This window comes from Cnephaeus nilssonii, assembly GCF_951640355.1.
Source record: "Cnephaeus nilssonii genome assembly, chromosome: 8".
Taxonomy (NCBI): domain Eukaryota; kingdom Metazoa; phylum Chordata; class Mammalia; order Chiroptera; family Vespertilionidae; genus Cnephaeus; species Cnephaeus nilssonii.
The window spans coordinates 45,284,638-45,304,641 of NC_137079.1; the positions used below are offsets into that span (position 1 = coordinate 45,284,638).

Sequence of the window (20,004 nt, forward strand, 5' to 3'; positions counted from 1 at the left end):
TAGTGATTTTATTTATTTTTATTTTTATTGTTGAAAGTATTAGATATTTCCCTCTTTTTCCCCCCAATGACCTTCCTCCTCCCACTCCTGCCCCACCTAAGGCCTTCACCACACTATTGTCTATGTCTATAGGTAATGAATATATGCATACGAGTTCTTTAGTTAATCTCTTCCCTCCTTTCCCTCTGAGAATTGTCAGTCTGTTCCACGCTTCCATGTCTCTGGATCTATTTTGTTTGTCAGTTTATTTTATTCATTAGATTCCACATATAAGTGAGATAATGTGATACTTGTCTTTCTCTGACTGGCTTATTTCAGTTAGCATAAAACTTTCCAGGTGCCTCCATGCTGACTCAGAGGGTAAGAGATCCTTCTTTTCCACAGCTGCGTAGTATTCCATGGTGTGACTGCACCACAGCTTTTTTATCCACTCATCTGATGATGGGCACTTGGGCTGTTTCCAGATCAGAGCTATTGTCAACAAAGCAGCCCGACAGGTGATTCTGACACACACTGGAGTTTGAGAACCACTGACCCAGCTGAACCATTCTCTGCAAACATGAAAACATGGTTTCTACAATTCTCTTGGAAAATCAAGGGTTTTCAAATTAAAGTTGATCTTTCATAATAGGCAGTTTTGAAGATGTAACATATTTCTTCTTTCCTTATATATAAATCTACTTTGATTTAGAAAAGCACCTACTGCTTTACAAATTATATACGATGTTTTTATTCATGTTCTCATTACTTAACTACTTACTCTTTACTCTTAGCAAGGCAATGTTTCTAATGCTTATTCAAGAAAATACGTATCTGGTTTTCTCGCATATGAATGAGAATGAAAATCACTTTTTATTACATGATCCAAATTTCCTATGTGACTTTGATAGACGTAAATAAAAGCAGAAGTAAAAAGTAATGTGTCAATATGTTTCAAAAGTATTTGTTTATGAAGTATTAAAGTATTAAAATTTATAGAAATAAAATGTTAAATGGAGGGAAAACTAGTTTTTAACGGTCATAGAGTTTGAAATTTGCAAGGTAAATAATGTCTACAGGGCTGTTGCACACAATGTAAATATACATAACACAGCTGAAATGTACATTTAAAAACACTTAAGATGGTCAATTTAATGTTATGTGATTATAACCACAATTAAAAATAAAACAAAATTTTTTAAATATGTGTTTTTCTTCAGCTCATATGGTGAAAATGAACCACTGCAACACTTTTAACTGTTAGAAACATTATTACACTATCAATATGCTCTACCCAAGAACTATGGTATTGAAGGAAAAGATACTTTAATTCATTGGGGCATAATATACAATTATTTTCAAAATAAGAAGTTTGATTAAAAAGAGAAGAGCACAACATTGAGGTGCCAAACTCTGATTTTATGTTAGAAAAGCAAACTTTAAAATCCTTAATATGAATAAAAGAAACATTCCCTGGTCTAAATTTATTCCAGAAGCTTCTACTGAGTTCTAGGCACTGAGCTTGCCAATAGCTGGCGAAACAAAGGCAATAGATATATTATTCTCCTGCCCTTAGCAAGCTGATAATGCATTGGAAAGATATAGAGATTTGAAGATGGCAGCATAGGTAAAGGCCTGTACTCGCTGCCTCTCACAACCACATCAAAATTACAACTAAAATACAGAACAACCATCATCCAGAACCACTGGAAAGCTAGCTGAATGGAAGTCCTACAACTAGAGAAGTCAAGAAGAAAGCACACTAAGACTGGTAGGAGGTGCGGAGCGAGGAACAGGCTGGTTCGACAGCCATGTGTGCCGCTTTTTTAATCAGGATGGAGTTCATCTCTGCAGAGGCCGCCCGGAGGAGCAAGGGGTCCCAGCCCCACATCAGACCCCCAGCCCAGGATCCCAGAGCTGAGAAAAGAAGTAAGAACTGGGGGCTGTAAAAACCAGTGCAGATTGGGGCTCAGTGAGACAGAGGCTGCTGAGACCCAGCTGTTTATCTTAAAAGGCCAGCACCACGAACTGAACTTACAAGATCCCACTTCCTCTGAGATCTAATGCCAGAGTAAGGCTCTGGGGAACACAGACACAAAGGAGGAAGAGCCGGATTGTCTGGCATCAGGGCAGGAACTCGGGGGGTGGCTTTCTCCCAGATGAAGGTGCTCCCAGGGATCATTGTTCCAATGCTGGTACCTCCCTGATCCCAGAGCTGACTGGTAGCTATTTCTGTTTGCTCACCCTGGTGATTGCCTAAAACCCCACCTCATCCCATTTATAACCCTACCCCAGCTATGTGCAACAGCTTTTGCATATGAATGGCCTGTCCTTGCTCAGGCTAAAATCTCTCAAACAAGCTGCAGCTGGGTCAGGGAGCCCCAAACCTATCAATAAAGGTGCCAAGCCCCAGCACCAGCACCAGCCTGCCTTGCTTCACAGATGGGCCTCTTCTGGGCACTTCCAAACCCGATACAAAGAGGAGGAATCTGCAGATCTCTCTGTAGCTCCTGCTGACTGGCCCAAGACAGTGGCTGACTTTGTAACTCCCTGGAGACCTAAGAGCCAGTGTACCCAGTGGTCAGTGTCAGACCATACCTGATTACAACTCTTCACATCCATAAGTGACACACTCAAGCGGCAGACTCAGTGAGCACCAAAGCCCCACTGAAGCAAGTCCTGCTCCATAGGGGTGTCTCCAGCACAGCATCTCTCCCACTGTAGTCACAGCTCGTCCTCACAGCCAATTGGCCCGGAGGTCAATTCCTCCCAGTGACACCAACAGGAATCAAGTCTCAACTACAACAAGACTGTGCTCAGAGCCCACAAAGGGGTGCACCTAGAGTGCCCAGCTCAGGTGACTGGGAAGGCTGAGCCACTGGGCCCTACAGAACACCTACTACACAAGGCCACTCTACCAACTCAGGGAAACATAGCAGCTCTACCCAATACATAGAAACAAACACAGAGAAGAAGCCAAAATGTGGAGACAAAGAAACATGTCAGAAATGGAAGAAAGCAAACTACTGGATATAGAGTTCAAAACCATGGTTATAAGGTTATTCAAGAATCTTCTAGAAACCTCAAAAAAAATGGAAAAGGACCAGTCAGAAATTAAGCATGCACTGACTGAAATAAAGAATAATATACAGGGATTCAGCAGTAGAGTAGAGGATTCTGAGACTCAAAACAATGATTTGAAATATGAGGAAGCAAAAAAATCACCCAACCAGAAGAGCAAAATGAAAAAAGAATCCAAAAATAATAATCTCAACCAATAAAGAGTGGGGGGGAAAAGATACTTACAAAAAATATTCACACAAAAATTCCCCAAATAAACCCCACATAGTTGAATAGTTACTCTTCTAAAAAAATGCTGAAAGACAATGATAAATTTGAATGTTTGCCAATGTATGCTTTCACAGTATAGCTAAAACTCATTTTTCAGATTCTAGGAATCTCTGAACATTCAAGATCAAGTTCAGGTTGGGATTTGAGGGATTGGGTTATAATAAAGACACCTTGGTTTGGTCTGAATAAATAAGATTTTTGAGAATCGAAAGCATTTATTATAAGCTTTTAATGCCTCCCATTTAATCTCACATTTCTCTACCAGCATTCACCATTTCTGTTTGTATAGTGCCTGACAGTTTATAAAGCACTTTCCTTGGCTTTACTGCACTTGATCCTTACAACTCTTAATTAGGTTGGCAGATATTATCTCCATCATTTTATAGATAAGATGCTGAAACAGCGGGAGATGAAGGGACTCACTAATGGTCGCCAGGCTATTACCTACAGAACCAGCACTAAAACACAGGCCCTATTTTTCACTACACTAGTTTATTTGTGAATTCCTTCTCTCGTGGTAAATTTATGAGACAACCTTTGCAAAGTAGCATAATTTAACCAATAATTAACAAAACAAATCATGTCCTTAAGAGTTGGTCGAAGGCTACAGGAGATGTCATGGGGAGAGAATTTGGAGGAAAAACCTCCCCCTCTCAAGTTTTCTTCTCTCTGGCCACAAAGCCATGTTGCAACATCACTCCTGGTATATGAGTGAGTATTTTAGAAGCACTGATTAATATCTTTATTGCCTTTAAAAATGTTGAAGTGAGGGATGATATTAGTATGAGGCAGAATATATAAGGGAATACAATATAAATCCTTCCTTGCAAGCCACCTAAGAAATTAGCAGGGAAAAAAAAAATGGTGGTGGGGTGGGGGGTGGTTAGCTGGAAAGAAATAAGGAACACCTGCCCAAAATATTCCCAAGTGGACACTGGGCTATTAATTATGGTAGAATCCCTGCCCAGAGATTGAGGCTTTCACCAGGCCTCTGGCCCCAGGTACTCACAAAGGAAGTGATAAAGAGCTGGTAGCAAGCCATCTCATGCTGGCTCCATGGATGCTGTCCAACTCTGAGCTCCATGAGCTGCCCATCCCCACTCTGCAGACTCCTCTTCAGAGGAGACTTAACACATAAGTTATTTCTGTGGCCACAGGGCACTTCTAGGAGATTCTCCCCATCCTGTGACAGCCCCTCCCATAGTCAACCCCCAATATGTGCACATGCACACGCACACACACACACACACACACACACACACACACAGGATTGTTTTCTAAGTTCAAGTCTAAAGTGTATAGATCATCAATAAAACTGCTGGTGAAAAGGCCAAAGCTTCAGGCATTTTGTAAGTTGTATGTTCCTGACAAATCTCAGGGTAAAAGGTCTCTTACATCGAAGGTAAAAAGGACCCTAGTTAGTGTGTTTGACTTGTCCACAACCCAAAATGAGGAAACTTAAGCACAGAGTTCATTCAGTCTGAGGCCAGGGAGAACCTTGACAATTTACTTCCTCATCTTTCCTCAGCTGGTGCTCCAGGACCATCCTTAATTCTTGCTTGGCTAAAAGGTAAATGTTTTCATCTTGGTCATTACAAATAAACCAAAGTACTTAAAAATTTTCCTAGCTGTTGCAGCATGGATTGTATCCCCTAGCTTCCCACCCCAACCCCCCAAAAAAGCTCATAGGTTGAGGCCCTAACCCCTAGTACCTCATAATGTGACTACATTTAGAGATAGGACCTTTAAAGAAGGTATTAAGTTAAAATGAGGCCAGTAGGGAGGGACCTGATCCAATGACTGGACACACAAAGATACCAGAGATACATGGCACACACACACAAAAAAAAAAAAAAAAAAACAAATAAAACAAGACGATGTGAGTGAGGACACAGCGAGAAGGTGGGCATCTACAAAGACAAAGAGAGAGGCCTTAGAAGAAACCGAACCTGCCCACACCTTGATCTTGGACTTCCAGCCTCCGGATCTGTGAGAAAATAATATTTCTGTTGCTTACGCCACCCAGTCCATGGTTTTGTTATGGCAGGGCTAGCTAACTACTATAATGCACTAACTGACTCCTGTGCTTCATTTATATCATGTTTGAGGTCTGTTGATTTCTCCTTTGCTATCTAGTCTGTGTTCTAAAGAATGAAGCTCTTCTCATTTCTATGCCTCATAAAACTGAGCAATGTTTAAAACAAAAGGATCCTTTTATACATGTTGCAAACGTGCACATACTAGGATCAATGACAAAAGAAACATTTCATATACCCAATTAAGGTCTTAAATGAAACATTTTTAGAAAAAAAAAAATAACCATTAAGAACTTGAAAACAGTCTTCCCCCGATGAGATGAAAAGAGTTTCAACGTAATACTGCATCTGTTTGCAACATGTCAGAGCTGGCAGACAGGTTAGTCTATAATCAGAAGAGGCTTTCAGTTCTGAAACAGGACTTGTAATATTCCTCAGTATTTTGCCTGATTAAGTGCTTAAATTCACAAGGCTTGAACAATCAAAATTTTTGACTATGTGAGATCCTGATTAACTTCCCAGGTATCTAACCCAAACCCTCACTAATTCCCTTAGTCAATATACTGTCTGAGATAAGACTGTACATTGTGATACAATATTAGTATGTTAAAGTACTCTGTAAACATGGAAAATTGTCATATCAAAATTAGAATTAGTTGCTTTACAAATATTCATTTCCATTAACATTTATTCAGGAAATTTCAAAAGCAATAAGTATCTAGTTATTTATTAAAGAGACATTTTATACATTAAATCTATATTTATAGAATAAAGCCGCAGACCACGTGTAAGCAAAAATTTGCCAATAAACTACGTTGAAATATCCGAGGTCATATTCTATGTGTTCATAGTTTTCAAATGAAAATAGTTTTCTTCTAGGGATTTGCTTGTAATATTTTATTTTCGGGCTCCTAACAAAATTCCTAGAACATGGTAAGCACTCAATGTGTATAGTTGAATATATGAATGAATATATTCATACTATAAATATTTTAGAAAAAAATCTCCATGTGGCATAGAATCATGTCCCCCTTTAGAATTCAAACATCAGAGCACAGACTTCTATATTTTGATACTAAAAGTATTATTTTTATACTTATATTAACATGGCACATAAGAAAGAGATAATTTTTATCATTTCCAGAATGAATCTACCACATTCCCCCAAATTATAGCACATTACTCATTTGTTTATGTGGCACTGCTCATCAACACGAATTCCTTAGAAAAATGGCATAGTTCATGTTTAGTAAATATTGGTTAGATGAATGAATAAATGCCTAGGTGAATAATTTTACAACTACCTCAAATTTTCAAATTTCTTAAACAGAAGCTGTGTGAGGTCTTCACTCATTCCCCTTGGGAAAAAAAAAAAAAGAGGAAATCAGTCTCTTGGTCTTGAAGGAAATATTATGAACAGAAATCCAAAGTACATGAAACTTTGTGACAAATAGTAAAATCCTGACATTTAAAATACTTTATAACTTTTAGGCAAATGAATTCTATCAGCTTAGCAGCAAGGGATTCTATGAGTCTGTTGTTAGATATAAAATATTACTCATGGGTTATATATTCAACTTTTCTTAATATCACTCTTAAAGTGCAATTCTGTTTACCTAGATACGATTCAGACTATATTTTTGTAAAAATAATTTGGCCTAAATTTCAGAGAGAACTAAATATTTTTCCTAGCCACAAAGAGACAATTTGCCTTTCTAGGGTACAGTTATTTCACATGGGCTTTACAAGTTGTATTTCAGGTCATAGCTTTGTGGGTAGAGCATGTTGCCAGTTCCTTAAGCACTGCCTATCTTTCCTCTGTCCTTACATTTTAATGGGAATAAAGCCTACCACCTGTCTTTTTCTGGATAATCAGGTCACAGCTTTCCAAACTCTAACACAAAGAAGCATAATTCTGTTTCTGCAGCTTATTAACACAAATGTTCCTTAACTGCTGATATCTAACATGGAAATAAAGTTGGATAAGTGTATGAGTATGCATAGGCATTGAAGATCTGGATTCTGTGGTCCACTGTCTATTCAGGAATTCTCAGCTGTTGTCAGTGATAAAATAGATGAATATTTATAACCTCACTTACAGAATCATTCACAGACATTATCTCCAAATAAGACCAGAATAAATTGTTGGAGCTCCACTATGATAACTTACATGAATTATTTAAGAATCTTCACAACCTGAATTGTTGTATTTCACCAATCCATATTTTGAAAAACTTATAAACACTATGATTCCATTCTAATCACATCATTCAAACATTTTCATACATATATATATACACATATGTGTATATAGAGAGAGACAATGAATCACCTCATTCTTCAATTACCTCTTAAAATTTACTGCTCAAAATCATTCACATTCATTGTTCTATAAGTTATTTCTCAAATTGTTGGAATTTTTAAAAAGGAATTTCAAAGGTAATATAAATTCATGTTATGGTTAAACACCCACCCAGTTTTAATATTCTTTATCTTATTCATTTGATAAATGTATCACTTAAAGACAACTACATGTTCTCAAAGCTGAGTTATTAAAATTACAGATTAACTATAATTATTGCATCACTCTAGTCACACTTCCAAATTCAAAACCAAGATGCTCCAAAGTGGCCTGGTTTATATTACCCAATTTACCTCATTACCATCTGAAGAGTTGAGTTACTATTAATTTCTTTAATATAACTAAAAAGAAAAAAAAATGAATCCTATCTTGATATTCAATAAGTTACTGTAATCCTGTCAGTACAAAATAAATTTAATTCCAGAATTTATAAAACTGAAGAAGGAATGTCTTTTAATTAGTTATATTAAACACAAATAACTAAAAGAGTCAATTATTGATTTTCTTTGGTAGTTGAGAAGTCCTGGTTCTTTAATCAGAAAAGTACCATTACTAAATTTTAACAGTTTGTTAAGGAAAATTAGTTATTTGCCCACAAGTATTAATAGTTTCAATCCTATATAATAAAAGCCTAATATGCAAAGTGTCCTGTCATCCGGTGACCGGTCGACTGTTCAACCAATCAAAGCATAATATGCTAATGATATGCTAAGACTGCTCAACCACTCGCTATGACGAGCACTGACTACCAGGGGGGCAGACAGTCAACTGGTCGACCCGTAGCTATGACGTGCACTGACCACCAGGGGGCAGCCCTCTGACTGGTAGGTTAGCTTGCTACTGGGGTCCAGCTGATCAGGACGGAGCAAGAAGGGGCCGGACTTGCCCTGGAGCCTTCCCGAGCTCCCTCCCCAGACCCAATCACGCACTGGCAGGGTCCCTCAGCCTGGCCTGCGCCCTCTCGCAATCCAGGACCCCTCAGGGGATGTCGGAGAGCCAGTTTTGGCCTGACCCCACAAGCTACTCCCCTCAGGAGGGCGCCAGATGCAGGGCTCACAGCTGGTGAGTGCTGCTGCAGCGGTAAGAGCCTCTCCCGAATGGAACTGATTGGGTGCGAGCCCGTGGAAGGCGCAGTGGGGCCAGGATGAGCAGGAGCAGCAGGTAGGCGCTGCAGGCAGCGTTGGACCCACAGGCCACCTCGAGGGACCCAACCTGTGCACGAATTCATGCACCAGGTCTCTAGTTTAACAATAAAATATCACTCAGAATACTTAAAAGGCAGGGATATTTCATTCATTGTTATTTCTAAAGGATATGATAGTCTATGCAAAATTAACTTTTATATCTAACAATAAGATTCTCAGAGTCACTCAAGCTCAAAGAAAAAAATTATAAAGTAAACATTTAAATAACTCATTTGATCGATCTTCCTTAAAAACTCTAACCATGGTCATATTGATCACTTATGTTGCCCTATTTCCAGTCATATGTTTTACTTTCAGATCTGTGTGTAAGTTACATACACTGCAGCTGGGGAGACCGCCACCTTCCTGGGCCGACCGCAACCTTCCAGGGCCTGCCCCGAGCAGCCACCTCCGAGATGCTGCTGCTGGTCCAGAGGCTCCCAGTACAGTGCCACAGGCCGCCCAGGACCTTGTCCAAGCCCACCTGCTTCTGGAGGAAAGAGCGAGTCTTCTCAGAGGTCAGTGTGTTCAACAAGTGGGATCCCAGGGCCTTCTGTATGTTCAGCAAAGAGAGCTTGCAGTGGCCTCCCCAAAGGATAGCTCCTTCTCCATTCTGATGCCACCACCTGTGGCATTGTGGTGCGGAGGCACACAGGTAATGGGGCTCCCTGCTTGATACACTGTGATGGAACCGACCCCAAAGCTTAGGTCCCCTTGATCATGAACTCCATAAAATCCTTTCTGGCCACGCTCAGTATGGAAGGCTGGAAGTGCACCTGGTCAGCGGCTTCAGTGAGGATGGGCAGTTGTCACAAAAACTTACTCATCAACTTCTTAGTGAATTTGACAGACAAGATGATGACATTCACTTAGCGACATTATGTGTGACAGAATTAAATGACCGGGAACAAAATAAAAACCACTTTCCAATAATTTATGGAATTGCTGTCAACATGAAAACTGCAGAGATTTGCAGAGCCTCTTTCCAAGATTGGGTCTGGAGGAGGAGCTGCGAGCTGCACCAGCTTTAACAGGAGGACCAAGGATTCGTGTTTACACTGCAAAGACAGGACAACTACATGTAGGACTGTATTCCTCGATGCCACATATGGATTTTGGGTTGCAGCAAGATAAGCAAATACTAGAGAACATTCCCACTTCACCTCTGGCTGAGCCTCCCCCCCACCCCACCCCAACTCCTACACTTTGCTGAACATATTAGATCTACCTTGATGTCTTTTTAAACAATTAACCAATTCTAACAAACACACTATTTCCTGGACATAAAGCTCTACTCTACAACAACAACAAAAAAAGGAGATGGCTTATGGAAAAATATCTCTTTTCCAGGAAGCTGAAAATGGGAATTACAAAAGAAGGCAACCTTAAAAAAGAGGGGGGGGGGGGGGGCGGAATGCAACCTTTGGGAATGACAGAGGCCACTGGTGGGGGTTGGAGAGAATGTGAATTTGGAATCTACATCTGGTGAGTCTTAGTGTCTTTTAAATGACTTTCAAAATAAAAATCTTATTTTGGCAAAAAAAAAAAAGTGTTTACATACACTTTGAAGCTATTTTTGATGTACATCAAGCCTCCATTTTATCAACTGTTTTAGGAATTGTCTAGATTATCAGTTTTATATCAAAGATTTCTAAATGCTTTTACCTTAAGCCCTAGCTGTTTCAGGAAAAGAAAGTTATTATGTGGTGTTTTCCAGGTAATACTTGTAGCAGATGTCAATCAAGACAGGGAGACAAACAGATTTTTGATCATTAAATCAATTTTAAGTAACTTAATTGATTCAAAAATTGAGAGGAACCAAAGATAATGTAGAGAGATTCAAGGTCAACACTTAAGTATAACTTTTTTCTTGTAGCTCTAAGGTGTCCTGTGGAGACACTTCTGTTCAAATAACACTCCAGGCCTCTCTTGCCCCCTGGCTACCTAGGGAGGGTGGAACTATTATCAGAACAAGTGGATGATGGAGAAGCAATCAAGCTTGCAATACAAACTCTCCCTATTTTCTTGAATGAATTTTCTTTTTGTTTGCTTTCTGCCCAAAGGAAAAACAGTAGAGGCCTCCGGCTGTCCAGATGTGCCATTAACTACGAGTGCAAGTCTATTAAATCCTGCTGGGAATTGGCAGCAGGCCCTTTCGACCTAAGATCTAAATGCAGATCTACATCAGCTTTAATCTCCATTTGTTACTTTAATCTCCATTTATCTGCCTTCTCTATACTGTTTCTCATTTGGTCTCAAACTCTGGAAGCAAAGGAAACGGAGTGTTAGTGTTGACTCTCTAAAATCACCCAAAATAATATATAATATATAAGACACAGGGGGTGGGGGGAAGGATATATACTGGGATTTTACTCCCTTTTGAAGGACATAAACACAAAAATAAAGCTTAGAAGATAACAAATATAAATATATATGGAGCTGGGAAAGGCAGAAAGAGGTTCTAGATAAGAGATTCTGAAAGAACTTCAGTGGGAAGTTTAAGTAGAACTTGAAGGTGTTTTGCTTTTAAAAAGCAATTTACAGAGAAGAGAAAGGGGAAAACATTCCAGGTCTACAGAAATAAGATGATTTTTAATTCTTTGTTAAGTGGGGGAAAGAAACAAGTACCTTGCTTTACAATGCACACTATCTAATCTCTAGATGTAAAGGTGATCTACATATCTATAAAGATACACATATAATATTGTGCATGCATATATTCACATGTGCAAACCCTCAGGAAAAGCTCTGGTGGGAAACATTGAGTAGAAGAGACATGAGATCATGGGTGGCTGTGGGGACTTGTAACATTTACTCATACCTCTGGTGTCAGAATATGTACAACACACAGTGGGCATGTGTTCATGCACTACTTATTTAATGGGGAAAAGAGAGAAAAGAAGGAAGAAGCAGAAGGGAGGCTGGGAGGGGAAACTGCAATGAGAAACACATGGCAATAGACTTACACAAGCCTTAATTTACTTCTTTATTTAGAAGCTACTCTAGGACTGTAAAATGTCAATGGGACATTTTTATGACAATCAATAGTCATTATATTGATAAATACAAAAGCAGAAATCAATACTCAAATTTTCAACTGATAGAATGAGAAATAAATGTCATGTGCATGCTCTTTTCTAAAATTACAGGCTTTATATGTCTGTCTTAATAAATCAAAATTTAATTTTATTGTCTTTTCACCAATAGAACCCTGGTTAAATCAATACTGTATTAGATTATTTCCTAATCTGTGACATTCCTCCAATTATTCATCAAGTACACAATCACTCAGAAAATAATATTGCTAACAAAAAGCAGCTTCTCTCTAGGATAGAATATGTAATTCCAAACCTATCTACAACCCACTCCTTGTCTCTTTTAGTGACAAAAAAAAAAAGAAATTAATCTACATTAAATTTGTAGATTTAATAATCTTATCTGTTTCAACTAAATTAGATTATGATGACTATTACCAAGTGCTCCCCAAAAGGACCTAAGAAGGAGGAAGAAAAGAGGCTCCAACCTTGGCAAAGAGTTCAAGGCAGGCTTCCTGAGGACATGAAGCTTGAGCTGCCTAGTGAAGGATGCACCAGAGGTCATTTGTTGAAGGGCGGGCACGCAGAGATGAGAGCCAGTGGGTCTGACTTACCTGACTTCTGGTCAGTGTACTGGGAGTGGAGATTATTACACAATGAGGGGATTACAATTCATGTTAAGCAAGTACATCTTCTTTCTACATGCAGGGGAAGATATTGCAGTGCTTGAACCAGAGAAGTTTCATTTTGAAAATATTTTTCTGGCTTCAATTAGCCAATCCCGCCCATGCAACTTCTTGGATGCAGGTAGCTTCCAAATAAGACTGACTTGGCTGAAGCAAATGGCATGGACACAAAGATAGCCAAAATGCTAAGAGGGACGCTCCACTGCTCTCAGTCACTCCGAACTGGTCTTTATGCAGCCAGAAATGCTGTATCCACCACCTCATTCCCACCACATTCCTTGCATGGGCAGAAACCATACTTGCCTGTTCATTTTTATATACCCAGGCACCTAAAATATTATCTGGCATACTGTAGATTTCCTCATTGCCTGAAGATCCTAATATTCAGATTTTCATATTCTAAATGAAGATTATCCAAGATTGGATACTTCTACTTGTCAATTGTCCATAGGAACTGGGCAGAGATTTTAATAGCTATGAACCTGCAACTGTATGGGCAGAACAAGTCAAGGGCAAATGGCATTAGAGACTCTACCTTCTATTAACTACAAAACAACTTTCCAAGGGATTTTCAGTGTATGTTCAACAACATAGGAATGCATTATTCAAATAATCCTCTCTTGATGGTTTTTATACGAATGCATATAGCCCACTCTAAAACACCTTTTATTTATAAAATGCTGAAATAGAGCCCTGAAATACTATGCAAATATAGATCATTTCTTTTTAGGCCAAAATGAATATAATCTAAATTAAGGGGCTAGTTACTAAGGTGACAAAGAATGAGTAAATAAAGTAAAACAGTATTTCAGTCAATCTTATCAACAAGAACAACAACAAAAAAACACAAACAAACAAACAAAAAAAACCATGCTTAACACCATGTATTTCTACCCTGAGAGCTATAACAACACATTTTCCCCCAAGAGCTACATGTCTACTAATCTAAGTACATTTATTCTTTTTTTTTCTTTTTCATCTGTTATGTAAAAACCCTGTCCCTCAATGGACATATATGTAAAAACCCTTGCCCCTACAAGCTGATAAAAATTTAGGTGTACAATCGAATAAGCTGTTAATTTGGCCACATCATATCTGCCTTTAAAATAAAACACAGGGTATAATATAATAATATTTGTTTTTTTCCAAATTCCAAAGACTGTACAAAATGGTTTGATCCCAAAATTCTGAAATTAGACATCGGAAAAATTTGCAGTAATCAAAAATAATATTTAATATTCATGAAGTTCTTTACAATTAGATCATTTAGAAACAAAATATCAAAGGCAAGGGTATAGAAATTCAAGTTTTTAGCCTGAGAAACAAAAGAATAGCCATACCCTCATATGACTCTTCAAATATGTAAGGAGGCTTTTCAAAAGAATCATCAGAATAAAATAGTAGAGGAATAAAACTGGCCTAAATTACTTTATGAAGAATCGAAGTCTATAGTAAAAAAATCTGTTGAAAATTATAAATGAGTGATCTAAGAGATCAAGTAGAAACTACAATGCTTTTTTAATTCCCACATTAGTCCAAGCTTAAATTCCCATTTAGAAGAAAATCACATTTCTTAAAATTTTTCATTCTTAAAATTGAAACAAAATAGTTTGTAACAAATTTAAATTCATCATGACCCTAAGAAACATCTTGTTCACATTCTCAAAGATCTAACATGGAAACCACCACATTTTCAATACTACAATATCGCTATTAAAAGAAATGAGTACAGATGGCCTTCATTATTAGTAAATTACCCTTACTCCTGCTTAATTTGGGTTTTATAAATCATTTTCTTTATAGATCAGTAAGTCATAAACTAAAATAGGTATCATAGTCTGTTTATAATCTTTTTCACATCCAAAAAAAACATAAGTTGTTCAGGTTATTTTTATTCAGGATTTCTAAGTCATCATTTCTTTGTACCTCTTGAGTAATTCATGACCAAGTACAGAATAAATCATATTTTACTACTTATAGAATGGCAACAGCCACAAGGCTTTACACAACTGTCTATTACTTCTGCCTTTCATAAATGATATTTACCTGCACAGCCCTAACCCTGATATTTAATTTCCTTAAGTTCTGATCAAGTTATTAACATTACCTGTGTTTGACTGGATAACAGCCATTCTTCCACATTTTAGTATGGAAGGGAGAAATTAAAAATACAACCTCTCTATTCCACTCATTTTGATGCCTTAATGCCCTCAGTTTCTATATTCACATGCAAAGTACTTAAAACCCAAGCTATATTGGACCAAGGCAATTCGAATACTAACTCATATGAAGCTTAATGGCATTAATTCCCATTCTTCTTCTTATAAGTGAGGACACTGCATCACAGGAACTCTCACCACCCTTCTAACTGTATGTTTATTTAATTCCATAGCAGCACTTTTGCCAGTTTTCCTGATTTCTATGATCAAATATTAGGTCACCCTTTTGCCTGTTAGGGTTGTGAGTTATCACAGCAAATCTTGGTAAATCATGTTGTTAGGATGACTTCAATATATTATTTGCAAGATTCTTTTGGTATGAAAATATTCAAAAACAACCAAGAAATTAAACACAAATTAAAAGGAAACTATAACGGTGCATATGTACAGTATTTGGACTTATAAAAAGTAAAATTAATCTATAAAGCATACAAAGGTTTTCTTGGGGTTTTGGTGTGTGTGTTTTTGTTGTTGTTTTGTTTTGTTTTAAAATTTCAGAATTGTATTCCTCAAAGTAAAAACAGATACAATTAATGCACGGGATTGTTTTAAAACTGGTAAATCAACCTTAAAGTTAGTGATAAAAACGCTTAGAGATAAGGTACATAAAACTATTGATAACATTTCTTTATCAAACTATGTTGATTGATTTTGGATTATATCAACATATTACTACGTTGTGGAAAAACAGATACCATCTAATGAGCATCAATCACCCTTTTGCATTTCAGTTGTTTCATTTCATTTCAGGACTTGCCTCCTTTTTTTCTCCTCTCCAAAGGTTGCATTTTAAGGTTTTGATAAGAAAAGCACAACAGAACTAATTTCTACTTTTTCCTGCTTATTGGAAATCAGACAATGCAAACAAATGTCTTTTTATTTTATATATATATATATATATATATATATATATATATATATATATATATATATATATATTACAGAGGGAAGGAAGAGGGATAGAGAGTTAGAAACATTGATGAGAGAGAAACATCAATCAGCTGCCTCCTGCACACCTCCTACTAGGGATGTGCCCACAACCAAGGTACATGCCCTTGACCAGAATCGAACCTGGGACCTTTCAGTATGCAGGCTGACGCTCTATCCACTGAGCCAAACCGGGTAGGACAAACAAATGTCTTTTTAATAATTCTGAGGGTTTGCTCATTTTTGGAAGGAGGATTGATTATACATACACATAGACAGCGGTGGACTGGTGTTTAACAATCAGCTTTATAGGAAATGAGGCCCTGATTTTTATTGTTTGCCAATTGCTGTGGTATAAGTACTTCCACCATAACTGACTTCAAGCTACTAATGTGAAGTCAATCTGCTCACAAAATGCCTGACAATTTCACAATTGACTCTGATGGCCCTGGGTGAGCTGGCTCCAACACACCCGTGTGTACATTTGAAACATATATACACATACATATACCCATATATACACAAATAAGTTGCTACATATGACTCACACAAAAAGGAAACTTAAATATATTTCTTAACAAATTGACTTTTCAAAGTTTATGGTAACTCTTTCTAAAGGTCAGAATTTCACTTTACATACATCTCCTATCTTCTTAACCACATATCTTATCATTTCTTCTGAGGTCCCTTATGGAGTAGCATCAACGGTTTTGAAATGCATCGGATCTAAGCATATAATTAGCTATGGCCATATGTCTGGTGTCTAAAAAGAAGTAGGCCAGATTTAAAACCTCAGGCAGCAGATCCTTAAGAAATTTCATGATCTGATATTATCATCCTTCATGAAGTTCTTATCTGAATGTGTGTTGGTAAATGGATACTGGGCTCATTAGATAGAGACCCACGTACAGTATTCTATTCCAAGTGCAGAAATAAAGCTTTTCAGTGTGCCATGAACCCCACATATTTAATAGGTATATTTTCATTTACACAACTTTCTTCTGCAGAGAAAAGTTGCTGGAAGAGACTTTCCAATACTGCATCCATCCATAATCCATCTGAAGTTGAATAGCCCATACCCTTGAGCCCTTAAAGGGTCCCAGAAATGGAAGTGATGAGCTAGCCTCACGCAGGGGCAGGAAGAGATGCAGACGAAGCACAGCTCCATCCATATATACTCTGGTGTGACCAGCACCTTCTGGGGTTGAACAGCATGGAGACTGAGTGCTCTCAGTGCTGCTGTGTTGAGAGTAAACTGGCACCACCAGCAGAGGGGGGTGGGGAGGGGCAATCAAAGTGCTCCATGGAGATGCCTTTTCCCCACGCCTTTCCACTTCCAGGAACTTCTTTCAGAGATAAACTCCCGCTTATGTGAACAGGTGGACACGTAAGGACATTCACAATAGTATAGTTTGTAATACCAAAACAGACACCTAGAGGTCCACGAATAGACCATTGGATAAATAAAGTCTGGTAAATTCATACAGTGCAACAAAATGTAACAACTGAAGTGCAAAACAAGTTTCAAGATAAGTGGAAAAAGTATCTGCATAACAATGTATACAGTATGTTACCATTGGAGTACATGGAATATTTATAAATCTGTGCATACATAAAAATCAATGGAAGGATCATAAATACCTATAAGCAAGGTTGCTTCTGAAGATGCCAATCCTTTTGTATCATTTAAGTATTTTAGAGCACCAATGCATAAATAAATTTTAAACATTAAAAACACCTAGAAGGATCTGTCATGATATATGAATTAAGTTTTAAAGGATTTGGAGCCCTCATAACATTTTATTCACAAGAAGATTTAAATATAACCCAGCATGAAAGCATCTACATCTTCATGCATTTTTTTTTTTAAATTGCTCTCTCCCACTCAGTCTTCTTGTAGACCTCTTCCTCCTTTCCTCTGCTGAGGTGGTGTTTGAAGCCAGCAGCCACAAAGTCACTGTCACTACAACCCTCTGAGGTGTGGACCTGAGAAAAGTAAAGGTTATTTTGTGCTCGAGGAGAGCTCTAGAAGTCAAGAAAAAATTGGAAGGAGTCACAATTGCAATGTGGTGTATATTGTAACGTACACTATGTTACAGCCTGGTAGAATGTAGGTATCCTGACTCCAACATTGTCACTCTCATTAATAGCTTCACATTAAAAAATATACAATATACATAAGTACGTGATTGGGGTGTGTGTGTGTGTGTGTGTGTGTGTGTGTGTGTGTGTGTTTGTGTGTGTGTAAAGAGAGAAAGAGAAACAGAAGAGAGAGAATATAAGTGAATGATGCCAGAAATATCAGTTTCATCTTTATTAATCTTCCTTTTTCCTTTCAATACTTGTCTATCCCTAATATTTTTTCACTAAACCCCATGCTGACACCTTAGAAATGAACAGAGAGTCAGTTAAATCTGTAAGGTAAGAAGCTTATCTGTTTGCCCAACCCTGGGCAAAGTACATGTGAAACAAATGAAATCATATAAACCTGGCCCTGGAGGAGTTTAAAATCTTCAAAAACCACATTTCTCAGAGAATTTTGCAGTGGTGGATTCACACTCAATTTCCCCAGGAACAGGGATGCTCTCTTTATTGTTTTTTGCAGAGAAATCACAAAATTATTTATCTGGAAGTGGCAGTTATATACTAGATTCTTCTTAGAATCTACAAAGTTGGAAAAAAGCAATATTCAATCTGCATCTAAACAGAACTGTTTCCAATCAATACTATAGGAAAAATTGCTAGTACTAAAAGCTGAACTCATCAAACCAAAGCAAATGCTATTATCAGTCTTAGAAATTCATTTCTAAAAATACTGTATGATCCAAATAGGTAGTAGTTAAGTCCATGGGCTTGTCGGCTTACCCATCTGCTTACCCACCTCTGTCCTTGGACAAGTTAACTGCACTCCCTCTAGCTCAGTTTCCCCATCTGTAAAATGTGAATGATAATACCCATGATGAAAAGATGGTGTAAGGATTACATGAGATCCTATAAGTAAAGAGTTTAAAATACTATGTGGGACATGGAGAGAGCTCATGCAATGTTACATGTTGTTATATAGTACTAGAGGCCCGGTGCACAAAATTCGTGCATGGTAGGGGGGGGGGGGGTTCCCTCAGCCCAGCCTGCACCCTCTCCAATCTGGGATTGCTGGCTCCCAACTGCCTGCCTCTGCCTGACTGCCTCTAACCGCTTCTGCCTTCCAGCCTGATCACCCCCTAACGACTCCCCTGCCAGCCTGATCGATGCCTATATGCTCCCCGGCCGGCCCAATTGCCCCTAACTGCCCTCCCCTGCTCACTTGATCACCACTAACTGCCCTACCCTGCCAATCTGGTCACCCCTAACTGTCCTCCCCTGCAGGCCTGGTTCCCCCCAACTACCCTCCCCTGAAGTCCTGGACCCCCCAACTGCCCTCCTCTGCTGTCCTGGTCTCCCCCAACTGCCCTCCTCTGCTGACCTGGTCTATCCCAACTGCCCTCCTCTGCCGGCCCAGTCACCCCTTACTGCCCTCCCTGCTGGCCTGATCGCCCACAACTGCCATCCCCTGCAGGCCTGGTCCCCCACCCCAACTGCCCTCCCCAGCAGGCCTGGGTCACCCCCAACTGCCTTCCCTTGCTGGCGTGGTCTCCCCCAACTGCCCTCCTCTGCTGGCCTGGTCACACCTAACTGACCACAACTGCCCTCCCCTGCAGGCCATCTTGTGGCAGCCATCTTGTGTCCACATGGGGGCAGCCATCTTTGACCACATGGGGGCGGCCATCTTATGTCTTGGAGTGACGGTCAATTTGCTTATTACTCTTTTATTAGATAGGATATACTCAGTGTTGTAACCAGAAGCCCATTTTTTTTCATTTCAATAAATCTTTATTGTTCAGATTATTACAATTTTTCCTCTTTTTCCCCCCCATAGCTCCCCTCCATAGCTCCCACCCCACCCTCTGCCCTTACCCCCCACACTGTCTTCATCCATAGGTGTACGATTTTTGTCCAATCTCTTCCCACACCCCCCACACCCCATTCCTCCCGAGAATTGTCAGTCCACTCCCTTTCTATGCCCCTGATTCTGTTATATTACCAGTTTATTCTGTTCATCAGATTTTTTATTCACTTGATTTTTAGATTCACTTGTTGATAGATATGTATTTGTTGTTCATAATTTTTATCTTTACCTTTTTCTTCTTCTTCCTCTTCTTAAAGAATACCTTTCAGCATTTCATAT

At 38.7% G+C, this 20,004-nt stretch overlaps 1 protein-coding gene and 1 pseudogene across 2 annotated transcripts in view; one reads left to right on the forward strand and one right to left on the reverse strand.

Moving 5' to 3' along the window:
• Positions 1-20,004, reverse strand: part of GPC6 (glypican 6) — a 1,109,667-nt gene that overhangs the window by 1,061,842 nt on the left and 27,821 nt on the right. The window lies entirely within an intron of this gene.
• On the forward strand, positions 9,443-10,270 carry LOC307104562 (protein N-terminal asparagine amidohydrolase-like; annotated as a pseudogene). The gene has a single exon. The product of its transcript is annotated as a protein N-terminal asparagine amidohydrolase-like (transcript).